Source organism: Dromiciops gliroides, chromosome 4 (assembly GCF_019393635.1).
Source record: "Dromiciops gliroides isolate mDroGli1 chromosome 4, mDroGli1.pri, whole genome shotgun sequence".
NCBI lineage: Eukaryota > Metazoa > Chordata > Mammalia > Microbiotheria > Microbiotheriidae > Dromiciops > Dromiciops gliroides.
The window spans coordinates 139172630-139193872 of NC_057864.1; the positions used below are offsets into that span (position 1 = coordinate 139172630).

At 36.6% G+C, this 21243-nt stretch overlaps 1 protein-coding gene and 1 pseudogene across 2 annotated transcripts in view; both read right to left on the minus strand.

Moving 5' to 3' along the window:
- Positions 1 to 21243, minus strand: part of CHRM3 (cholinergic receptor muscarinic 3) — a 633202-nt gene that overhangs the window by 387710 nt on the left and 224249 nt on the right. The window lies entirely within an intron of this gene.
- Positions 17551 to 21243, minus strand: part of LOC122754705 — a 145770-nt pseudogene continuing 142077 nt past the window's right edge.

Genomic DNA, 21243 nt, shown 5'->3' on the forward strand with positions numbered 1-21243 from the left:
TGCAGTAGATAAAGCAATGGTCCTGGATTCAGGAGGACCTGCGTTCAAATCTGGCCTCAGACAGTTGACACTTACTAACTGTGTGACCTTGGGCAAGACATGTAACCTTCACTGCCCCACAAAAACCAAAACCAAAACAAAACACAACCAAATAATCACCTACTGTTCCTAATTTTACCAAGTAAAACCAGTAGGCAATGATCACATTCATTACCACCAAAGTCTTTTTTTTCATGTAAAATATTCTTCATTCCTTTAATTGATACTCTTTTTTTTCCCCAGAGCAATGAGGGTTAAGTGACTTGCCCAGGGTCACACAGCTAGTAAGTGTCAAGTGTCTGAGGCTGGATTTGACCTCAGGTCCTCCTGAATCCAGGGTTAGTGCTTTATCCACTGCACCACCTAGCTGCCCCCTAACTGATACTCTTAATGGAATGAGTTCTATCACCCTGCATACCTTCTTATGGAAACAATTAAGTTTGTCAATGTCCTTCCTAAAATGTGATGCCCAGAACTGGAAACAATAGTTTAAACGTGGGCTAAACAAGATAGGGAAGAGTGGATGTATCACCTTCCTCACTGTGGACATATTATAAATTTATTTGAAGATCGTATTAGCTGTTCTGCCCTCCATGTTTTATGGGCAGCATACCTTGCTTGTACCCTAAACCTGCTAGTTCTTTTCAAATGACATATTATCTATCCAAGCCTCTAAATACTCACAAGTTCTCTCTCTCTCTCTCTCTCTCTCTCTCTCTCTCTCTCTGTCTCTGATGGGATGATGAAGGTTAAGTAACTTGCCCAGGGTCACACAGCTAGTAAGTGTCAAGTATCTAAGGCTGGATTTGAGGTCAGATCCTACTGAATTTATCAACTGAATTTATCCTCCAGTGCTTTATTAACTGCACCATTTAGCTGCCCCAAGTTATTGCTTTATTAATGCATTCAGTTCTGTCATGAATCCCAGTGAGGTTCACAAACTAATAGTTTCAATAATCAACCCATTTCCATTTTTCTAAAAATAAGGATCACGTTTATCCATCTCTAGTTTTGCAGCTATTCCCCCTTGGCATTTTTCAAAGAACACAAATAAGTAAAATAGCAATTGAAGCCATAAGTTTTCAAAATGATTAGATGTAATTTATCTGGATTTTGGGGAACTGTATTCCCTGTAAGCAGTTAGGAACTCTCATCCTATTACCTCACCTGTTTTATGTTTCAATTTCTTTCTTTTTTTTTTTTTAAGTGAGGCAATTGGGGTTAAGTGACTTGCCCAGGGTCACACAGCTAGTAAGTGTTAAGTGTCTGAGGCGGGATTTGAACTCAGGTCCTCCTGACTCCAGGGCCAGTGTTCTATCCACTGTGCCACCTAGCTGCCCCTCAATTTCTTTTTAACTTGTTTTGTTTTATCCTACCCAGTTTGACAATTATTTTCTCCCTTTAGCAGAGAAAAAACTAATAAAGTTAGAGCTGAGAAGGCTTTGCATTCTTTCAATAGAATATTAAACTGAACTATTCCACCCCTAGCAGTGACCCTAACTAACCCTTTTTCACCCTTCCACTTTCCCCTTCCATTGCCAAAGGAAAACTATTGTCATCTATAGCCTCAGGGTGATTTGAAATGAGTATATTCTGACACTTCTCTTACCAGATAATGCCATTCTTCCTCATTTACTTTTGTTCTATCTTCTGACTTAATGACTATTAGTCACTTTCATTTTTGCTAAACTTTTCATCATTGATTAGAATTAAGAAAAGTTCTCTTCATTTTTGTTTACACCTGTTGGATAATGAAACTATCATTAAACACTTACCATTAGAACCAAATTTATCAGATGCTCTTTGAGTCTTTGAGAGTCAAGAGAGAGGGGAAATGGAAAAGGATGAAAAAGACAGAAGGAGGGAAGGGGAGAGACGTTAGAGATTTGGGGATCCTTAAAAATCCTACAAGTACACCTAAGGAAAGCATAAAAGTAAAACAGGCAAACCTAAGGAGACAGGATTACCCTTCTGTTTACTGAGGCTTTAAAAGAAAAATATGCCAGAGGTCCACAGGGATTTAATAACTAAATGAAACATGGTTTGAAAGGAATCCCTCTTCAACATCACAACCCTTCAAATACTTCAAGACAGCAGCTATGGGACCATAAGTCTTCTTTTCTCCAGGGTAAGCACTACAAATTCTTTTATTTGACCTTTATAAAGCATGATTTCCAGCCTACTCACCATCCTGCTTATCCTCTTCCAAATGTTCTCTATCTTGTCAACATACTTAAATATGTGACTCAGAATTCTACAATATTCTTCAAATGTAATATGATTAAACTATAGTTCCACATTCATTCTGAACAGTAACCAACCCTTAATTTAACCTAAACTAGTCTTAGCATTTTGGGGGGGGGCAGGAGGTGGAGGTCGGTAGAGCACTAAAATTGTGGCCAGGAGACATGGGTTTGAATCATGACAGAGATACTTATTGACTCTGAGCAAAAGAATGAAAAGCTTGATGACTGAATTTATGTGTCGTTTTTTCAGTCATTTCAGTCATGTACAATTTTTCATGACCACATTTGGGGTTTTCTTGGCAAAGATGTTAGTTTGCTATGTCCTTCTCTAGTTCATTTGACAGATGAGGAAAATAAGGCAAACAGCGTGAAGTGACTTGCCCAGGGTCACATAATTAGTTAGCATCTGAGCCCAGATTGTACTCAGGCAGTGGTGTCTTCATGACTCCAGGCACAACACTGTATTCATTGATTCACCCTGCTATCCCCTGTGACTGAAGAGCTCTTTGCTAAGAAAAGGCATAGTTTAATTAAAATAGAAAATAGTGAGTTTTACAAGATATTTTTTGTTGTTCAGTCATTTCAATTGTTCATAGCTCTTTGTAACCCCACTGGGTTTTTCTTGGCAAAGATACTATTATAGTTTGCAGTTTTGTGAGGCAAACAGGGTTAAGTGACTTGCCCAGGGTCACACAGTTAAGTGTCTGAAGTCAGATTTAAATTCAGGAAAATGAGTCTTCCTGACTTCAGGCCTGGCACTCTACTGCGTCGCCTAGCTGCCCACAAAATATTTTAGTTACTCATAATATAGACCCCTTAGCATATGAGGAGAAAAGATTATTTTGAGTAAAAGAAATAGAACTTACTACTTCTTTTTTTGGGGGGGAAAGGGGATACAATATTTATAACAGAGTATTGAATCATACTTAGAGAATGACATTAATAATAAGCTAATATGAGGGAATTCACCTCAAACTGGGCATAATGAGATCTAGGTTTTCTAGGAAAAGGTGGGGACCTTGGCACAGAGTCAGGGTTAATTTCACCTGTATGATAACGATTGTATACCTACAGAAATGTCATGAATATCATGAAGGCAGAAAGGGTTTTAGTAACTACAGGCTGGAATCCAAGAGACTTAGAAAAAGATACAGGAAGGAATTTCAATTTCAAAAATACTTATTTTTGTTTGTACTTTGTTCTAGAAGAGGACCATGATGGGGGAGGGGGGGGGCTGATGTCATGGTTTGCAGTGAATAGGATTTAAGTGAGGGAGGACTGTGCAAAGTTACCAGCCTCACTTTCTCCTCCAGAGCCCTCTGGGTTCAGTGGCAAGACATAAATTAGGATAACTAGAGATGACCCCAGATGTTTAAGGCAATTGGAATTAAGTGATTTGTCCAAGGTGACACAGCTTGTAAGTGTCTGAAGTCAAATTTGAACTCAGGATCCTCCCAACTTCAGTGCCAGTGCTCTGTCCACTTTGCCACCTACTGGCAATACTTATTTTTACCTCTAAGGCCACCATGGAGACAAATATGAAACTACTATTAAAAAACTATTTTTTTACGTGCATCACCCACCAATAAATTAAATTCTTTTCATTTATCCGCAGTAGATAAAGTGCTGTTTCTGGAGCCAGAGAAGTCTGAGTTCAAAACTACCTCAAATCTGGTGTGATCCTAGGCACTTAACCTCTGTTTGCCTCATTTTCCTCACATGTAAAATGGAGGTAATAATAACACCTCACTCCCAGGTTTGTGAGAATAAAGTGAAATATATCTAAAATATTCTTCTAACCTTAAAGCACAATATAAATTATTATTATGTTATCATTATTACTACAAATATTTAAAACAGAAATAGAAAACAAAACAAACTAAAATGTTTCCAAAGCTAATAAACCCATATGAGAGGGAGAAAATCGTATCTTTTCTATAGAAAATTGTACATAAATGTGTTATTTATGAAGTTTAAGTTAATTCACAGAGAATTTAAGGTTTATAGAAAAAAGGATCTAGTTCTTGAAGATGGACAAATTTCACTTTCTAGGGCACTGCCTTTTCAGTGGATATGGTAGTGACTTTCAAATGTTTTTTTCCACTCAAATTCATGTCATAGATAAGATTTGTGGCATCTTATTCTGTCACACTCTTTTCAGTGTGAGTAGCCTTGGATTCCACTATGGATTCTTTGCTTAGCATCATCATTACATAAGTAGAAACTTCTAATAAATCCACTCCTTCCTTTGTTATAGTTGTGGAAGAATCTGATGTTGATGATGGGAAAACTATTATCATAATCAACAGAGTACAGGGAAACAGAAAGTCTCAGTAAAGTACAGTCATAAAATACAGCATAATAGAAGAGTTTAAAAGAAAGGAAGATTCTACATAACCAACTTCCTACATTTCCAGTATTACTCCTTATTCTGAGATCCAGTGAAATTGGCCTTGTGGTTTCTATCTCCTGACTGAGTATTTTCATTGGCTCCATGCCTAGAATTCTCTTCCTTCCCCTAGCTTCCTTGCTGCCTTTCAAGTCTCAGCTAACATTTCGCCTTATACAACAATCCTTTCCCAGTTTAATCTTAGTGAGTTCCCTCTAAGACCAAACTCAATTTGTCCTGTATGTATCTTGTTGTTATATAGTTGTTTGCATGTTATTTCCTCCTTTAGATCATACAGTTCTTAAGAGCAGGAACTATTTTTTATTATTCTTTGTATAACCTGTGCAGACACTTTCTAGTGGTGTGTCCCTGAGCTAGTCACTTAACTGTTATAGGCTTCAGTTTCCTCTTCTTTGAAAAAGGATTAATAATAGCACCTACTTTCCAAGGTTGTTGTGAGAATCAAATGAGATAATACCTGTAAAATGCTTAGCCTAATGCCTGGCACTTAGTAGATACTATAAATGTTACCATCATTATCCTCCTCCTCCTCCTTCTCATCATCATCAATAGCACCTATTGTACTGGGTAGTTATTAGAATCAAATTAGTTAACACATGTTAAAGAGTTTTGCAAACCTTAAGGCTCTATAAAAATATTAGAAGGAATCACTACTACTACCACTACTATTACTACTTCTACTACTTCTACTACTACTACTACTACTACTACTACTACTACTACTACTACTTCTCCTACTACTACTACTTCTACTACTACTACCAACACCACCACCACCACTACCAGAACTCTTACTAGCAATACTATTAATATCCTTATGAATTTTAGCTTAGTATAGTGCCTGGCACATAGGTACTTAGTAAATGATAAATTATTGTTTCACTGGCTACATGTTTTCATTTGGCATCTTAGAATTATGCAAAATAGTTTTATTTAACTAAGAGCTGATGTTAACACCATAGTTAAGTTGGAACTTAATAAAAGTTATAACCCCAAACTACAGTTAATAATGTTTAGTTGCTTCTACCCTTAGATTATACTATTTATTATTCCATAATCATGAATAATTTAACAGAAGTACCAATCTATCTATGTGTATGGCTTTTTTTAGTCCATTAGAGATTCTGGTATCATACAGACAATCAATGATTATTAAGCGACACAGTTTAGTGGGTGCCTGTAATTTTTTTTTAATGTGGATAGGAGTAGTATGGGGGGGTTCAATTATTGTAGCTCAATAAATATTGCTTAAGCGAACACTTGACTTAAAGAGTATTTGTAGGAAACTAATTTAGGGTAGAAACAAGTAGTTGTTGAAAAATGAGAAAATCCTAAGGGAAAAAAGGCAGGATTACAGTGAATAGAGGCATTAGTGTAATTTACTATTCTAGGAAATCTAGCAGCTGATTTATCTAAAGCATTCCTCTCCCTCATGAGCTGGGAATCAAGGACAGGAAGTGGTTCAAAAAAAGAAATTCTTACCTTCTTGTGCTCTATTTCCCTAAATTATAGTGATAAAGAGTAATTTTCAGAAGACATTTTTCTTTTTCTTTGGGCCTCCTTTTAATATGATAATGTAATATATTCTCTATTTTAATTTCCTAAAAGCTACAATGTAAAGATGTGGCCTTAAAAGGCCCACAGGAAACAAATCCAATCATATTTTTTGCTTGTTTCATTGATGCAAAATAGTAAAAGAACAGGAAATGGTTCAAATTTTTCTCAGCTCATTGCTTAAAATTTACTGCAAAATGAACATTTAGCCTAGAGATCTGAAATTAATATCTTCAAAACTATAACATGTGCATTTTTAAAAATAGATCTGTGATCAATGAAGGAACTTCCTTTACCAATGCAGATATATTTGTTGTTCAGTTATTTCAGTCATATTTGACTCTCCATGATCCCACTGGGGTTTTATTGGCAAAGATATTAGAGTGTTTTGATATTTCCTTCTCCAGTTCCTTTTAGAGATGAGAAAACTAAGGCAAACAGGGTTAAGTGATTTGCCCAGGGTCACACAGCCAGTAGGTGTCTGAGGCCAGATTTGAACACATAAAGATAAGTCTCCAGGCCTGGCACTCTATCTGCTGTACCACCTAGCTACCCATGCAGATGCATATCTTCCCTCTAATTTGTTATCTTAGAGAATTTCCCAAAAGATGCTGATAGGTTAACAGGTTTTCCAAGGGTCACAGAGCATGTGTGAGTGAGAGCTCTGGTCTGCCTCCTCACTCCCAGATCAGATATTTTTACACTATATCATTCTGCCTCTCTCAACATATATAAACTTTTATAAAAATAAAAAATAATCGGGTCACAGAACTATGGAATTTTAAACAATCTTTAGAGACTCTAATCTATTGTTTGGATCAAAAGGGCTTCAGAGTAGAATTAGGAATTAGATGGGCTAGTCAATGCTGAAAGCAAAAGGTTCATTAATTTGGTGCATTTAGTTGAATGGATAGGGATGGCTAGGTGGTACAATGGATAGAGTTACAAGCCTCGTGTCAGGAAGACTCATCTTCTTGAGTTCAAATTTGGGCTCAAACACTAGCTGTGTGACCCTGGGCAAGTTACTTAGCCCTGCTTGCCTCATTTTCCTGATCTGTAACATGAGATGGAGAAGGTAATGGGAAACCACTCTAGTATTTTTGATAAGACAACCCCAAATTGGGTCACAATGATTTGGACATGACTGAAAATGCATGAACAATAAAAATGGAAGGCTGGGACAGCTAGGTGGTGCAGTGGATAAAGCAACAGTCCTGGATTCAGTAGGACCTGAGTTCAAATCTGGCCTCAGACACTTGACACTTACTACCCATGTGACCCTGGGCAAGTCAGTTAACCCTCACTGCCCTGCAAAAAAAAAATTAAAAATGGAAGGCCTCAAAAGGAAGATATTTTCAAAGGAAGTTGGGTGTGTATAGTTCTAAAAAGAATTTTCAAAAGGAGAGAATTATCAAAATAGATCTTGAGAAGTATTCTATTCTGTGCCCCTGCCTTTCAATAAGATTACCACTTTTAGATCATTCCCTAAAAATGTAAATATATTCTATTTAAAGATGTTAAGGGAAAGGTAGTCCTTAGTAATGCTTTGTAGGGTATAACTACTATCATAAATAGGAAATTTTTCCTTTAATCCAAATTAAAAGTAATTCCAATTCTTAAGGCTACTTCATTGCTTTCTCTTTTTCTTTTGCTATCCTTGTTAGAATCAAAAACAAGGAAGTCACTGATCTTTTCTCATATCTGAAGAATTGGCATAAGGTAATTTCTCAGTTTGCTTTCAGGGCTATTTAAAATGCCTTTTTTCCCATTCTTCATAATTTCAGATTCAGTACTATTAGTCATATTAATGTCTTCCTTAATAAATGGTATAATTTCTTCAAATTTGAGTGGTGTTAAACCAATCTTAGAGTCTGCTCATTTCTTAGACTTTGATTAGAATCTGATGTGTCCATGATAGTATGAATACACACACAAGTATAGATGGTAATATGGTAGAAAGGGCCCTGTATTTATATTCTAAAATAACTCAGGCATTTGGTAATACAGAATTACAGATGCACGAAGTACATGGGATTTGGGATTACAGTTGAATTTCCTAAATTATGACAGATCAGTCAGTGAACAAGCATTTAATAACCATTTACTCTGTGCAGAACAGTGTACTAAGCACATGGGACACAAAGAAAGGTAAACAAAATAAAATTCCAAATCTTGAACTAAGGACTGTTCAGGCAATCAACAAGCATTTGCTAAGTATCTAATGTGTCCCAGGCACCAAGCATAGAAAGAAAAAATTGCAACATTCTGAGCCCTCATGCAGATTATAGTTTATATAGGAAGACAACAAGATTCATTTTCCAAGCTCAGAAGATTTTAAGCAAAAGCTTATTGATCCATTGAATTTTTACATAGGAGTATAATTAAATGAGTAGTAGCTTATCACTGGTGAGGACACAAAGTAATGAATCTTTTAGGCATAGCAACTGTTCAATATCATCTACCAAAATGTAGAAAAATTGTGATTTACTTATTGGAAAGAACACCAACACCAACAAAATAATAGATCCCTAAAATGTGTGTGTATGTATGTATGTATGTATGTATGTATGCATGTATGTATGTATGTATGTATTTTGTTGTAAAGTTATTCACACATGTCCACCCCTTTTTCATCCCAAGGACCATAGCAAACCAAGCCATTCTATTCTCTACTATCTCTCAAAAGTCTATCCAAGTTCTTCTTAGTTATTTCCATGGCACTGTTAAGGGTTAAAATTCTAGCTAGTCTGTCTAAAATATTTAATGAGTGGTCGCCAATAAATTATAAGCTTTAGCAAGAGTTAGACTTTTAAGCATTTATTAAGGAGAATAAGAATTTGGTAAAGAGAGAGAGAAAGGTCTAGATTCCTATCTATTAAAGGGAGAGCGCATTTCTAGCTCCCTTCTCCGCCAGAGTCCAGAGGAAAAAGGCCCGAGACTCCGCGCCAGTCTCTTCCTTCCTCCTCCCACTAGTCCGCGTCACTTCCTGATACCAAAGACAAGACTCCTGGTCTTGCCCTCAAAGACCTTCGCTTCATGGGCAGAACTCTTCTACAGTTAGTATCCAGCAGGTGGCGTTATTCCAATCGTTACAGTCCCCCCTGTTGTTCCTCAAGAAGCAAAATGTTTCCTTGACGGAACAGTAAAAAGAATATAATAACTATTGATAACTAATAATATGTGAACAACAATATAGAAAAGGAAGAGAGGAAAGTTTTGTCCAGAGGGGCGATTTTTTTTTGTCCTCATGAACTGACGCTTTGACATTAGTCTTGCAAAGGGAGGGCCTCTGCAGAGAATACATATTACAGATGGTGTATATTATAACAGAAAGAGAAAAAAAAAAACAAAAACAAAAACAACAAATCAAAACTGTTCATTTAAAGTCTCTGAAAGTCTTTTCTTAGATGTCCTCTAGGTGTAGTCGTGGAATGGAAGTCTTTTCAGGGGTTGATGTGTGGATACTGGTAATCAGCCAGGAAATTTCCTACAAAATTGAGCTTAACACAACTTTAAAATAGCTTTGTCAATAATCAAATCAAACAATGAAAGTTCTCAAAAACATGTCTAAGGGAATTCAGAATCTTAGTTGTTACACATGAAACATATAATAAAACAAAAATTGAAACATTCTTTAAAATTATAATATTACTATAGTCCCCCCCTTATGGAGGGTAATTGAGAAGACAATTGCTGCGATATTAATTATTAAAAATAATTTTTTATCTTTGTTTCATCACTTTTTGCATCATCTGCCTAATTATCCTCATGCCATTATGAGAAATTAAAAAATCTAATATAATTGGTAACAGATGTCAAGGCCAAATTCAACACTGTATTTATCATGACACCTGAGATAATTATGGGGGTTACCATAAAAGAACAGAGAAATGATGGGATATGAGCATTCCCACACTTGAGCAGTATGTACTGCCCATACAGTATGCCAGGCTTAAAAGAGGTGGATGGAATATATGTCCATGCCACCGAACATATTGGAAGAAACTGAGTCAGACTTAATCAGATGCATGGGATTGAGATGTCCATGGCATCAGGCATATAGGAGGGAGCATAGAAGCCAGGTGTAGAAGTGAGATGGGTGGGATCAATACTTCCAGCCATCTGTACAATATTGTGGGGAAAAATAAAATAAAATATTAAACCAAGAGAATCCAACCTCAACATTTGTCAAAAGCCGTTCCCTTGGCCATACCTTGACTTCATGCATGTCTCCCCTCATGTGTATTCCTCTTGTGATTGGATGGCATCTTGGCCAACTGGCATCTGATAACTCAGAATAAAGGCAATTAATGTCTTAAATGATAAGTTCCCATAATCCAAGTCTCATATGTATTTAAAAATTGAGGATAATAAATGATTGCAAAAAATGTGAATACATCTTGACTCAGAACACAATATATAATTATGCAACAATTTCAAATAATACCCCTTTTTAAAAAACTTAGTATACAATTACTTTTGTGAAAAATCTGAATATATTTAAATACAAGTTAAAGCATAACAGAATCTCAAAGAACTTTTTTTTTTGAAAATAGAAAACTTTTACAAATGTTCCCCTCTTTTTTTTTTTTTTTTGGGAATATGCTTATCAAAAATAATACTTCTAGAATCAATTTACACTTGCCATGGCAACCAATTTGCCAGGGAAATGCTTTAAAGAGTTTGATCAAATAATCAGTTGAGAAAAAATAACAAAAACAAACAACTCAGAATATGGGAGCACAATACTCCTAGAATTAACATTGTATAATAAAATCAAAACCATCTTGCAATGTTTCAAAATTAGATAGACAAATGAATAGAAGAAAATACACATGGAACAATAAAAGACAATGAAATTCAAACTAAGGAAGTCTAAATGAATGTGAACTTAATATTAATAAGAGTATTATAAAATATAAACTTGATCACATGACTATAAAAAGCTTTTACAAATATTCTCCTTGTTTTAAAAACTAAATATAAAACACAATCTCAAAAGCATGAAAATCTCTATGAAAATAAACCCATACCATTAATTTCAAAATGTATATGTAATAGCATAGAAATCCTATGTAACCTCTGAACTGATATTAATACTCTGAGTGAATTCAGAACACCTTTGATTCCAATATCTAAAATCCCCAATACTCATATCAATACCTTGCTGCTTACTTCTACATTTCTGTAAAATATATACCCTTCCATGGCAAAAGAGGCAGAGTCTTGAACTATGTTGATTGTCATTCTTATTCAGCTTAAGTTTTTCTTCTTTAACCCCTCTATATTGTCTGTCAGTCTTTTCACCATACAAATGCTTTATAAGATTACTAATTAAAGACAAAAGCAGGTTAGCAAAATTATGAACAAAACGAGCATATCTGGAATTTAAAGAGTTTTCTAAGATTGTCTCAAAAGCACAGCCAGGCCGGGGAAGGGCTGAGCCTGAAGCTGCAAATGCAGGTAGAAAAAGTTGAGCATGTGCATCAGATCTCTGGACTTCCCAGGCAGGGGAAGCAATGGGCTTGGCCATAGGAGGAGTAGAGGGTGGGGTCTGGAGAGGAGGGGAGGGACCAGAGCAATTTGAATCAGACTTGATTTTGAACTCAGGCCTGGATTCCTCTTCCCCCACTTTGCCTCCAGGTGCTAGGGGATTAAAAGCTTCTAGAGGGTGGGTCATTGCCTCCAGGCATGCAAAATTAGAGCAACAATTAGTGTTAGAACTGGGAAAAGCTGCGGGAATCTCTTCAGGTTTCTCTGAAAAAGCATGGTTGGGAGAGGGAGAGATATTTCCTTGTGTGAGTAAGTTGCTGGCTCTTTTAACAAAAATAAAAAGAAAAATAGAAAATCCACAAAAACAAAGCATTAACATGATCTTATCTCCCATTTGTCTGGTTAAACAGACCAAAATCAAAAATAGGATAATTAGGGAGTTTAAAAGGTCCATTCGAAAAAATTCAAAGGAAAAACACAGCCAGTACACCAGTACTTAGCAGTTAAAGGGAGAGGGAGGGGAAATTTCTTACCCAACCAGCAGATCAGAAGAAGACTGAGGGTTAGCTTTCCTCTTCGTGGTCAGCCATCTGTTAAGGGTTAAAATTCTAGCTAGTCTGTCTAAAATATTTAATGAGTGGTCGCCAATAAATTATAAGCTTTAGCAAGAGTTAGACTTTTAAGCATTTATTAAGGAGAATAAGAATTTGGTAAAGAGAGAGAGAAAGGTCTAGATTCCTATCTATTAAAGGGAGAGCGCATTTCTAGCTCCCTTCTCCGCCAGAGTCCAGAGGAAAAAGGCCCGAGACTCCGCGCCAGTCTCTTCCTTCCTCCTCCCACTAGTCCGCGTCACTTCCTGATACCAAAGACAAGACTCCTGGTCTTGCCCTCAAAGACCTTCGCTTCATGGGCAGAACTCTTCTACAGTTAGTATCCAGCAGGTGGCGTTATTCCAATCGTTACAGCACTATCTATCTATCTATCTCATCTTTTGCCACCTCCTTTTCCTTTTCTTTTCAATCTTTTCCAACATCAGAGTCTTTTCCAATGAATCCTGGCTTCTCATTATGTCGTCAAAGTATTTAATCTTCAGTTTCAGTATTTGATTACATTTTATTAGTTAATTTATAAAAGTGCATTTATATAAAATTTATCAGTATAAATGATCTATCTTATGGGTTTCCTTATACTTCTATGGGTGTGGCCTATTATTTCACTTTTGTAGGTAGGGAAGTATAGGTAAGGGAACTCCCAGCACAAAAGTAGATCTGAAGCTACTCTGCAAGTTATAGAATTTGCTGATACAAGGAAAACTTACACAACTTGCTCAGAATCACAGTACTAGTATGTATTGGTTGTTAATCATTCATTCAGTTGTACTCAATTCTTTTGGACTCCATGGACCAGAGCATGCCAGCTCCTTCTATCCTCCACTATCTCCTTAAGTCTGTCCCAGATCATCTTCATTGCTTCCATGACACTATCAATCTATCCCATCCTCTGCCTTCCCCTTTTGTCTTCAAGTTTTCCCAGTATCAGGGTCTATTCCAATTGGACTCATCTTCTTTTTATGTGGCCAACGTATGTAAACTTCAGCTTCAGTCTTTTCCAGCAACACAATTCAATAGTGTCGATTCTGTGGTGCTCAGTTTTCCCTATAGTTCAACTCTTACAGACATACATTACTACTAGAAAAACTACAGCTTTGACTATATAGACCTTTGTTAGCAAGACAGTGTGTTTGCGATTTAGTGCTCTCCAGATTTGCCATGGCTTTCCTTCCAAGGAACAAACACCCTTTAATTTCATGGATGCAGTCACAATCTGCAGTGATCTTTGAGCCAAAGAATATAGAAACTGACATGGCTTCCATTTCTTCTTCCTCTATTGTCCGTAAGTGATGCTACTAGTTATCATGATCTTAGGGGTTTTTTTAATGTTAAGCTTCAAACCAGTTTTACACTCTCTTCTTTCACCCTCATCAAGAGACTTCTTAATTCTTCAATTTCTTTCATTAGAGTAGTATCATATGTAGATGTGAAATTGTTGATATTTCTCCTTGCAACCCTATTACCTTTTATCTGACCTGACATTTTGCATGATATATTCTCCATATAAGTTAAATAAATAAAGTGACAGTATGCTGCCTTGTTGTTCCCTTTTCCTAGTCTTAATCTAGTCAGTTCCATATTTAGTTGCTTCTGGACTCACATAAAAGTTCCTCAGGAGACAAGTAAGATAATTTAGTACTCCTCTCTCTTTGAGGACTTGCCACATTTCGTTGTGATTCTCACAGTCAAAAGCTGTGGTATAGTCAATGAAGCAGAAGTCAATTATTATTTTTTTCTGTAACTCCCTCAGAGGAAGAGATTAAACACAGTTCTTCTTGAATATAACGCTATATGTGTGTGTCTCTCTCTCTCCATTGAATACAATTCTTACTAAGTTCAAGGCTGTTTTGTTATGTGTCATCCTCCACATCATTCATTGTTTTTTTTATGAATAAGATCTGTCCACTTCACTATTGTATCATTCTTAAATTCATTTGTAAAAAAGATCTATGGTTTATGCTGTTTATATGACTAGAACACAGAAGATTCATTTCATGCCATTTTAATGGACAGATAATCTCACACATTTGATATTCTATATATCAAACCATATTTATAGATATTTTACTAAGAGCCTTCTCCAATGTCTCACTGTGACATGGGGCCTTAGATTATTTTTTTTTTGGGGGGGCAATGAAGATTAAGTGACTTGCTCAGGGTCACACAGCTAGTAAGTGTGAAGTGTCTGAGGCCAGATTTGAACTCAGGTCTTCCTGAATCTAGGGCCAGTGCTTTATCCACTGTGCCACCTAGCTGCTCCCAAAAGGCCCTAGATTTTTAAAGGCTTAGCAAAGCATAAGCTCTTGCAGGTCCAATCAAGCTAGAAAGGTTTTATTAATGGACTGCATGTGTTGAATGTGATGATGTCAGAAAACATATACTGACGTTTTGGGGTAGAGAAGGGTATAACTACTTATTAAACTCTCTACTTGTGTAGAGTGGTTGTAAATTGCATTTAAGAGGGAAATGACATTTGAGGATTTTCACAATCTGGCCTCAACCTTTCTTCCCATGCTTATTTCATGTTACTCCTTCTCTATTTCACATTCCATCTTCTACATCTGTAATGCTTTTCTCACTTAATTTTAACTTTTGGAATCATTTCATTCAAGGCTCAGGTCAAATGCTAATTCATATAGCATACCTTTTCTGATAAACTCAGTAACTAACACTATCTCCCCCAAATTATTTTGTATTTACTTTGTATGTGTGTGTTTCACACATAAATGTATGTATATGTATGTATATATATGTATATATTACCTTATTTATATAGAACAGGGTATATAAAGTCACCCCTTTTGGAAGGGATTATGAAGAGACTTGAGGCCTGATACAGGGAAAATTGAGTCAGTAAGTTATTGAAAATAGAAATTGACAGCATGAGAAGTTCAAGAAGTCAGGAAGTAGGTATGAAGTTTTTGTGGGTGAACTAAAAACAGAGTTCTTTCTTTTGTTTTTATTTTTTTCCATAGTCCTTTTTTTTCCTTCTGGTCCGTGGCTTTGCCCTAGTGAAGGAATTTTGACCCACACATCCTCTGATTTAGATTGCAACTTTGCCTTTCCATTCCTTTATATGACTGGTATCAGAGAAGTGGAAACAGAACTCCTGTTGGACAGATATCTATAGGCTGCTGGTGAGAATAGGCATTGCTGTGGTAGTGCTACACAATGATGGCAGTCCTAATAGATCCTACCCAGCCACAATGAATGTTAGATGAAAAAAAAAGTGCTGCAATGGCGAAATAAGCCAGCAACCAGAACTTGAGACTAGACTGCCAACTGTTGTGAAACCTTTCATCTCTAGTGAAATATAGCTAGCAAACAATTTCACTCCCACTGTTGGTTCCTCCTTGTTTTCTCTGTTTGAAGAACCAGTATTATATACCTTTCCCTTTCCCATGACTTAATGTCTGGGAGGATATATGGGGGGGAAACTAGATCAACTTTTTAAAAATTTCAATCCATATGAGCTCTGAAAATTCATATCCCAACTCTCACTGCCATTTATAAGTTGAATACCAAGACGGTGGCTAGCTGTACCTCCCTCTGAGGATTCTATAGGTAGCCCTGTGGAGTTGGGGCTATCTTTTAATATAAAAAACTTGAGCACCCACTGGCATGCTTCCCTAAAAGATTATTAGTTGAGAATCGGTTTAGTCAGTAAGTTTCAAGTAGTTATTTACTAAAGTAGAACAATAACAATAGTTTTTATAAAACAAATTTTCCCCACAAAATCTGTGACAGTCTCCTACAAGTACAAAAAGTCTAAAGGAAAAATGGGCTCAAACCTAGTGAACATATGTAGAAAAGAGATAACTCACAACTTATACCTCCCTAGTTGCTGGAAGTACTTTTCTGCATTCCTTGGATACTTAAGAAGTTCCCTTTAAGCATGGCTAATCTCTTACCCTTATATCCTAGGTTATCTCAGCTAGAAAGGTTTCATGAATGGACTGCATGTGTTAAATGCTGAGATGTCAGAAAATATATACTGACTATTGGGGTGTCATCTGTAATTTAGGGAGATGTTGAGACACAGTAGTAAATAATTAAATCAAACTTTCTCTATGATCTTTGAACCCAGAGGTCCTCTTTTAGTCAAAATAGGATAGGGCAGAAGCATGAAGAGGGCCTCCTCAGGGATGTGCTGGAAAGCAATTCCTCCCATTCCACCTAACTTGATGTTTTATATAAAAACCAGAGAATGTAAAACAATCCTGTAGCAATCTTATACAGTCCTCTTGTCTGACACTATTTCGTTTCATCAATGCTTTGCATTTTTGGCACTTATTTCAAGGTTCATAAATGAAATGATTTGATTAAGAATCTGTTCACCTAGTTAATTAATCAGGCTGAAATGAAGTGGGGGTGAATGATTAAAAAGTCATGTTTTTGTGTGATACAAAATATGGAGAAACTTGATTGGATTGAATTAAATCCATCAAAGGACAGGCTGAGGGGCAAAGACAAATTAAGATTGCTATACTTTTAGCACTTTGGAGAAGTCAAGCATTTGCACTGAATACCCTCATAAAACCTCTAGTCCAGAGGGTTTACCTGGTGGCCAAATTAATAATAACATTCATGTAGTATTTTTCTTTACAGTCAATAGCTCTCCTTTAATAGCGGGAAGGAATGGGACCTTGGTGTACAGTGGTGGCACCAGAGTAGTGCTAATACATGGGAAGGCACCTAACAAAACTGCTAGGAAGGACCCTATGATTCATAGTGGATCATGGAAAACACTGAGTTCCAAGGAGATGATGGCCTATTATATTTGAAAGTCAGTTCAAACCCCAGATCAGGTCCCATTGTTTTCTCCCAAGTGGAGAGCAGAATGACAAAGTATACTTCACAACATTCAACCTTCAGAGAATCATATATGGCCAGCAGTTGATTGTTCCCTGGATGGGAGACCACCATGGAAAAACTGGGATGGGTTTAATCTAACTTCCAATCCCAGAATAGCAGGTATTACGCCTCCTCTTCCCTGGTCCTGAGACTCTAATCCAAGGTGAATCTAGCTGCATAAACCAATATGGTTTCTTCCTTAAGGAAGAGTATAGAAGGTGAAGAAGCTCCTTCTACACAGATAACACTCTTTTCTTCCCATCTCATCAGTTGCAGGAAAGAAATCTTCTTTGAAGATACTGGGTATAAACTCAGAAGAGATAAATCTTCTGGGATCCTGGGCCTAGTTCAGCTGCCGAATGAACTGATTGATTCTTTCACCTCAGTGGCCAGGTTTGCCCATTTCCTTGACAAAGCCCACTCTAGTCTTGGCAGCATGGTGGGCCACAGATAAGGGGAAAGGACACAAGAACCTGGAGACCTGAGAGAAATGCTCTCCCACTGAGTAGATTTCATGGATCTTCCATGCAAATGATACCAGACTTCCCTGGATGCTCCTCAATCAGAGTATTACCTGTTAGGGAGACTTTCTTTATTATATATCCTGGCTTGTCCTCATTTCAGAATGAGTTCATGGACAGATTAGGTTAGAGCATCCACAAGCTACATAAGGCTCTATAGTTCAAAGTTTCTTTAAGGAAGCTGGGGTCATTTCAACCAATACGCCACTATAAATTTTCTTCAGACAAAGCTCCTCTATTGTTTTTGTCACCAGGTTACTCACTCCATTAATCCTTTCCATATGGACCACAAAAGCCAGACAATGTGTGTCCTTTAGTACATAGCACCCAGGCTCCAAATCCAGGCGCCTGAGACGAGCTACATCACGGACGATCCAATGGCACTCATGGACAAATGATTCCAGCTGCCTGAATTTGAGCTGACCCCCTTTCTTTTCCTTCCTCTATACCAAAAGCGCTTGCTTAGCCTGAGTGGCTCTGAGTGCTTCGTAGGCTTTCCTCTTCTTCAGGAGGTTCTCTGGAACCAAGGGACTCTTTTTTTTTTTTTTTTTCTGGGCTCAGGTTCCACCATCTTGCCTGCATCCTTTCTCTTGTAGTGTAATGATTGGAATGACGCCACCTACTGGAGACTTGCTGTGGAGAGCTCCACCATGAGGAAAATGCCTCAGAGGCATTGTGGCTTTTCGTTGGCGTCAGGAAATGACGTTTGCTCATGGGTGCTGTCTATCAAGTCTACCAGCCAATCAACTGGAGGAGCCTCCTATGGTCTGGGAGGAGACAGGAAGGAGGAAAGGGAGCCTGGGGAGAGAGCACTGGCCCTTTTGGCTTCCGGACTTGATGGTGGTGGTGGCAGAGGACTTCACAGGAAATTTGAGGAAAGATAGGAATGCCAGGCTGTTAGAATTCTGTTCTCAATCTTTTTCTTTCTATTTTCCAATAAACCCTTAAAAACCTAAACTCGTTTTATCAGTGATTTTTAGTCAGTTTCCCCCAAACTGGGGGAACACATTAGAATCCACATTTAGAATCTTAAATTACACAGTAGCATTTGGAAAGTTCTTGTATATATTATCTGTTTGATCTTCCTAATAATCCACTAAGGTTGTTGTTGTTTAGTCATTCAGTTGTGTCTGACTCTTTGTGATCCCATTGACCATAGCACAACAATGCTGTCCACGGACTTTTCTTGATAAAGATATTGGAGTGGTTTGCCATTTCCTTTTCCAGTGGATTAAGGGAAACAGGTTAAGTGACTTGCTCAGGATCAAATTGCTAGTACGTGTCTGATGCTAGTTTTGAACTCCGGAAGGTGAGACTTCCTAACTTCAAGTGGGGCACTCTACTCATTATGCCATGTACCTGCCCAGCTCCCAATTAGTTATAAAGAAGAGGTTAAATATCAAGAATATATGTGTGAAACCTCTCCATTTAAATGGAGGGGAAAAAAGGAAAAAATGTAGCCATTTGTCAAATATTAGCCAACTTTTTAATATTATTTGTTCTATATTATTCAATGCCATGTAACAACAATAAATTTTGACACTAAGTTGTAGGTTAATTTCCTATTTTTGAGAGTCACGTGATGTTTCAAAAGTTTGAAAATTTTATTTTACCTTGATTCCTTCTTTCCTAAAAGTGAATTTGACTTTCTATGCCAAAGAGTTTAAAATCAATATTTGAAATCTTAGAATAGGAAATCTTCATCTCATGGAAATAAAATCAGTCCTATAAAACAATCCAATTTGACTATTTAACTTATCAGTCCCTTATGCTAGCTGTATGTTTAGTTAAGTGCTTTTTAACTGGCTGAAATTGAATTAGAAGAAGTACATTTTAGAAGGTCAATGTTAAGCTGGATATGAAGGGCTAAGCATCATGATATCATAAATTTAGAACTGTGTTAGATCACAGAGATTCGATGCCCTCATTTATAAGTGAGGAAACTGAGGCCCACTGAAATTAAGGGATTTGCCTAAGATTTCACAAGTCCTAAATGGAAAGGTAGGATGTGAACTAACAGCCTATAACAGAACTTCTATAGTGATTAGTTGCTATTTGAAAGGCACTCCTGACTCTTTTGCTATTTGTTTTGGGTATGGGTGGCTGGTAGGATAATGGATATAAAAAGATTATTTCTATTGTTTTGTTTTTAAAATGTATTTTATTGCTTCACTGGTTTCTATATTGCCTAAATTTCTCCTTGTATCCATACCTCTACCCCTGCTCAGAGAATCGTATTATAAAACAAAGAAAATTTTTGAACAAAAAGAAAAATAATAAAAAAACCCAAAGTTATCAATAAATCAAAAAACAATCCAAAATTGTATACACTCTCCACACCCATGGACTTTCCACCTCTTCGTTAGCATTTTGGGGGGCTTGTTTATTCTTGCAGTTCTGCAACATTAACTCTCTGTTGTTTTGTGCTTGTTCCTTCCATTTAAGCTGTCATAGACAGTACCTACTGTTTAGGGTTCTTTTTGATCTGTTTATTTCATCTTCCCAAATTCATTGTAATCTTTCCATGCTTCTTTATAGCTGCCATATTCATTGTTTCTTATACCACGGTAATATTCCATGATGTTCACGTACCATGATTTGTTTAGCCATTCTATAATCGATAGATATCCAATTTGATTCCAGTGTTTTGTGGCTGCAAAAAGTGCTATCATACACATTTTGATGTATACAGAGACTTTATATTTATCAGTCATATGGCTAGGTAATATGCCCAGTAATAAAATAATCACTTTGTTTGCATAATTTCAAATTGTTTTCCAAAATACTTAAGAAAAACTCACAATTCCATCAACAATGCAATTGTATGCCTATCTTCCCTCAATGCTTCCAACATTGACTATTCTGATATTTTCTTGCCTATTGGATTTAGGGTAAAACCTCATGGTTGCTTTTATACACACACACACAGTTGCTTTTATTAATATATGTATATATATATATATATATATATATATAATATGTTAGAGTTATTAATAGGTTACAATTTATCTTTTAGGCACTGTCTGTTGATAGCCCTTAAGAGTCATGGAGTCATATGCAACTCACTTTTTTCTTTCCTTATTTATTTTCATGTTCTTGGTTTGTCAAGTCCAGAGTAACAAAAAAAGGTAAAAGTAAAACAAACAAGGCTAATTAAAATATAAATAAAGTGAACAAAAAGATACTATGGAAATATTTAACTATGTTAATAAGGGCTTAAATATACATATTACAGGTCCTACTATTCTCCTTACTGACACTAATGGTCCAAAATCTCCTCTCTGATGACATTCCTAACACATTTTGATTAAATAGGCTAACCCTATATGTAAATATACCGCATACTGCCCTTTCCCCTGTCAGTGTTGCCACATTATGAAGAAACCCATTAAAGCAGTGATAGGGCTTCATTTCTCCATCATTTTATATTCCAGTTAAATTGTCCTACTCCACATTCCTTTCTCTAAACTAGAACATATCCTATATCTCCATGATTTTGCATTCTAACTTTACCT